The sequence below is a fragment of the Cryptomeria japonica genome, chromosome 5, assembly GCF_030272615.1.
Source record: "Cryptomeria japonica chromosome 5, Sugi_1.0, whole genome shotgun sequence".
In the NCBI taxonomy this organism is placed as follows: domain Eukaryota; kingdom Viridiplantae; phylum Streptophyta; class Pinopsida; order Cupressales; family Cupressaceae; genus Cryptomeria; species Cryptomeria japonica.
The window spans coordinates 91,729,390-91,734,827 of record NC_081409.1 but is presented as its reverse complement, the minus strand read 5'-3'; the positions used below and the strand labels follow the sequence as shown (position 1 = coordinate 91,734,827).

The 5,438-nt window shown below is 38.9% G+C and overlaps 1 pseudogene; it reads right to left on the bottom strand.

Annotated features, from left to right (window-relative positions):
* Window positions 1–1,558: 1,558 nt before the first annotated feature.
* LOC131056555 (glutamate receptor 2.7-like) lies at window positions 1,559–4,623 on the bottom strand (annotated as a pseudogene).
* Window positions 4,624–5,438: the final 815 nt, after the last annotated feature.

Genomic DNA, 5,438 nt, shown 5'->3' with positions numbered 1-5,438 from the left:
TTTTCAACGGGCAAGTATAAAAGGAGGTCTACCCCTCTCATTTTGTTATATCACATTCAATTAATCATTCAAGTGAGAAAGCAATCAGTCTTCTTTTAGGAATTGGAGTCTGAATTCATGTTCTATGTTTATGAAGACTTCATGAAACCCTAATTCCTTGTGGAGATAAACAAATTCTATTAAAAGGTATATCATTAGTTTTCAGTCATTATTGAGCATCTCCATCAAAAGAAGAACATTTACATTACTAAAATTCAATTACATTTCATTAACATTTCATGTTTAATTCCCAAATTGGGGTTTGACCTAAGGCAAACCCCTATTCTCAACCTATTTTCCTTCTCTAGTATGTGTAGGAATAGGTACATAGCTGTGATATTCATAATTTGACATTATTTATAGTGATGAACAAATTCTCCTTTGGATAGAGAAAAATGCAGAGGACCGGTATGATAGGCATACCAGTCCCAACATTTCAGGAACTCCTTCTGGTGATAGATCCAAAGAGACTTACATTCCTCGAATCTAGGCTTATGGCTCGATCCAACAACTATAGCTCACTGTTTGTGTGTTTTTACTTCAATTCTAGCACATTTACCCTAATTTCAACATTTTCAAAATTCAATTTAAAAAATGATACCCCCCAAGAAAAGTGAATCCAATAAGAATTCTCAACCCTATCCTTGCTAGTTTGTGCCTAGATCTATTGGGTTCAGTCCTCTTTTAATGCAATGGTCCTTAAGCCTAAATATTAGCAGTTTTCATACATGTAATTGTGGAAACCCTAATATTTTCACCATTACAGTGACTAAAACACATAATAAAAATCTTACAAGGATTAGTTCAATATCCAATAATTATTGATTTACACCCAAAGCCCCCCAAAAGTAGATTTAATATTGTAAAATCTTAAAAAAAAACTTGTATTGAAAGGCTCGAATCAACCATAGCTAGAAAATTTGGGGAAATTGATCTCTTGATGTAATTAGCTTTTTGCAATATAATAAAAGAAAATAGCAAGACACATTCTCACAACAAAATTTAAATTTTCTCTCATATTAAAGATTTCCTATAATAAAACCAACATATTGTAAATTTTTACATATTTTTTTTGCAAAGTACATTGATTCCCCCTCTAAACAAATTAAACATGGCTAACATTAAATGTTTTAATTGACTCCTAAATTTGAAAATATAGATTATGAAATAAGGTAAAGAGGGACATTAGTACAACAAAAAATTAAATTAAAGAATTATACTCCCATAACAAATTCTATGTAAAGAAGTCATCTTTGGAAATGTATCAATATTTTAAATAATGTTTAATGACAATTGATTTAATAGCAAAGTTCATGTTGTAGGCACCTAAATGATGCTGAGTTCAAATCTTTTACAATACAAAAAAACACTTTAAATAACATGATTTCAAAATGAAAATCCAACCTTTGTAATTATAGTATAGATTTACTCTCCAATTACAAAAGGTAAAAATAAAATAACGATAGAAAACACTGTAGGGATGAAAACAAACTTAGTGTTCTGAGAATAACAAACCGTGGTCAGGAAGAAACCTCACAGATAGGGATAACAGCGAGGGTTCCATGCAAATTTCCACTTGGAGCAGCCAGATAGGTGTTAGAGGAACTGGTGGAATTCAGTATGTTGTTTATGAGAATATTTAGGAAATACTTAAGTATCCACATGTTTTCGTACACGGGACGGCAGAAAAATTCTATGAGAGCTAACATTGATATGGTTCCAGTAATTAGAAACAGCCCCCAAAAGCTATAAATGCTCAACCTGTTTGAATCTACTGTTGCTGCAGGACTGGCACACAGGGTGTCATTGAAATACATCGCTTCAATTTTCTGCATTTCTTTGTCCTCTGAGACCATTAAAACGGCCCTGGAAATGTCTGAGAGCAGAGGCGAACCTTTGGGAAACACCTGTATCAAAAGCATAGCTAAGAATTGTTTCACAGAAATGCATTAAAAATTGTCTGAGTAGAATTGAGATGAACTCACAAATCCAAGACCGCCTATTCTGTATGTAGGCCCCACCATTGTATATCCGCATTGTTGAGACAAGAAGAGGCGGATGTAGGGGATCTCGTCAAAAATAGCAGCAACGCCAACATTATTTGGACCCTTTGTCAGAGCCTCTGCATATTCTTGAGGAGTTGAATAAAATTTCAATTTATTTTTTGCTATGCCGAAATGCTGTTGCAGATACTCGCCCACAAAAGACCTTGTTTGATAGCCTACTGCAACTCCTCCGTTTCGGATAGACTCCACACTTGTAACCGTTGGCGTCATTTGTTTAACTGTGAGGATTGAAGTGAGATTGGCAGTGTAATTCGACGTTAATATCAGAACTACAAAAAGCCAGATTATAATGACAATTCGACTCGCATTCCTCATGATCTTTTCCCCTGCACACATAGTCAAGAGCAAAAATTATAGTCGTATATGTTTTTGACTATGTTTAACTGCAATAAAATCTCAGTTCTGTCGTTTCAGTCCTTACTGTGAGAGAAAAAGAGGGTCGAGAATGAAAACCTAGAACAGAGGCCAAGCGAAAAGATTTAGATAGATATAGGTATTTACACTGAAATCCTGGAACATACTAGAAGAGGAAATCAGTTTATACCATAGAGTGGTGATCACTTGGGTTATCGCGTCTCCTCCAAAGACTTCATTTTGCTCAAGAACCCACACCACCCTTCCTGTAAAGATGAAGAATGCCCCTGTTGCACACCACAAGTCGAGAGTAAATGGGAGGAGAAACGCCCATGGATTTTTTCCGCCATCAGTGGCAATGGGCACCACCATTGCCATGCCAGTTTCTGTAAACGGATGTGTAAAATCCACTAACTTGCTTCTATTTGCTAAAATTGTTGTATCGCCCACTACCGCGTCGAATTTCTGAAAGCCAAAAGTTCTATTAGAATTTGAAATAGTTTGGAAGGCTCATATAAGTAAAAATTGCAGTATGAGAATAAGAATAGACATTGAGGTAAACTTGATAGACGAGATTGTCATAGGTATCAGTGTCATAAGGAATGAGATCGTATGGCAGGGCATAGTCAAGCCGCCTGAGAACCGCATCAAATACATCCTTACAGAATCCCGTGACAATGCTCTGGTTACGGCTTTTATCATATGTGACCGTAACGAATTCCTCGAAGCCATTCTTCGCGGGCACCGCTATTTGAAGCCTTTTGCCGATTGTGGGTATCTCCCATCCTCGTGGAATTTGCGTGTCTCCACCTGGCCAAACAACCGCCTTAAGACTGTCGACGCTATTGTAAGGAGGCAGTGGAAATGCTCTGGACAGATGTTGAGTTTCATCCATCCAGTAACCAACCACACGGTAACTTTTGCCTACTACATTTACTATTTGGTAAGTAGATCCTGATAATTCTCCATTGCTAAGTCTAATAGCTCCACTTAGCCCGGTAAAGTTTGTTGCAAGTATATTTTGCAATAGCTGCTGGCCCTGCTGAAACACCCTGATTCTTGTCAAGTCCGTTGCATTTCCAAGTGCTAGTGGAGGGCTAGAACGCTTCAAGAAGTTAAAGCGAGTTTTATTTGATGTCAATTTAGCAACGGCCCTGGCTACCATGTGCACGCTGTCATAAGCCAATAGACCGTACTGATTGAGCTCTGTCTGGGCGTAATCCTCGTGCGGGTTTTCAGCTCTAAATTTTTTTTCCCACCGTTTAGTGAAATCCTCGAGCTTTTCTGAATTGGGAACGTAAGCCTTCACTCCAACAATGCCTTCCATGAACTCCAAGGTGGATGGATTGAGCAGAGTATCCAAAAGACAGGTAAATCCGTCTGTTGTTATCCATACATAACCCGAACCCATCATTCCTATCTCCCGCGCCTCTGCAAACAGCTTCAACCCAAGACGAGAGGTCATATGAGCAACGAAGACTCTGGACTGCATATTATTCAATTTGTAGAGCTCCTCCCTTATGTCCTCCGTGGTCGCACTTGGAGAAATTGACGATCTGTATTCTATTTCGGACCCGACGTCCCTCAGCGCATCGCTCAACGGTTTATAGCGCCCAAACCAAAATCGTCGTCGGGATAAACAACCACGATTCTTCTCCAGCCGTAGTACCTTACGAGGGCTGCAATGGCCTTCATTTGCGACGCATCGCTCCGTGCCATGCGAACAAAGTAAGGAAATCTGGAGTTGGAAAGCAGGGGACTTGTAGCAGAGGACACAATCGGCACACTGCCTGCATCTCCCACATCTGCTACGAACTCTGCAACTTGAGACGTTTGCGGCCCGATGATTGCTACTGTTTTCCTTTTCAGCAGGTCAACAGCTGCATTGTTACAATCCAGATCACATTTATTTATGTTCAGCTATCCTGAAGTGATAAATTATGAGAAAAGAAAGTTGAGGATAACAAAAATTACCAGTGCTTGCACCGCGGAGTGAATCTCGTTGCCCATCGCGCATACGCAGGAGGAGGCGCATGGCATACAGAAGCTTTGGGTAATTATTCACGTCCTCCACGGCTAAATCAATAGCAGTTTTGGCAACCCTACCCACCAAAGAATCAAAGTCCACGATAGCTCCTACATGAACGTTGTTATCGCCTTGCATTGATTTGAGAGCGAAATGATTGCAAACATTGCTATCACCATCTGCCCGGGGCAATCAATGACTGCCCTGCACTCGCTCCACCTCATCTTCTCTGCGATAGCTTCAAACCTCAAATTTGACAATCTTTTGCGAACTTGAACCAAATCTATAGTGTGTCAAACTGTGCTCATTAAAACCCACAGCAATCTAAAAATTTGAATTTCAAGTCTCATTATGCAACCATCAGTTAATTAGTGTTATATTGGGTAAAATCATAGGCGATATATCAGCTTGACTGACTCGATGACCTGACTCCCAAAGTTTGGGCAGAAACTGGACGGAAATGTTTTCCTTCTTCTAGCTGTCTGATAAAGTAATTATAGGCGTCAATTTCTTACCGCTAGACTTTACGTGGAGCTAGCGATTGCAGTATCTCGTGGAGGTTGAATCTGGCATATTTTGTAGGTATGGTGTTGAATCAGTCTTCGATCTTATCTATTCTCGAAAGTACCGATCAAGGTGAAGACATTTCGATTAACATAATTGCAAAGTTTTTGTATTTTAACAGCACTGATTAGAATTGACTAAATATATTACGTTGTGTACGCGTGAAGTCATGTCATAACCGGGATAGTTTTTGTTAAATTAAATGAGGGAAAATGTCCATTTACAACCAAAACAAGAACAGGGTATACGCCACCAAAGTATCAGTATTCATGTTACGAGCAAATGCTAGAAATACTTTAATCGTGAGTCAAAGAATTAGTTCTGACGAGTACTTTTGTCTCTAACCAAAATACGTTGGATATTTTTTTTGCCTCTTACAAAAATCTTTT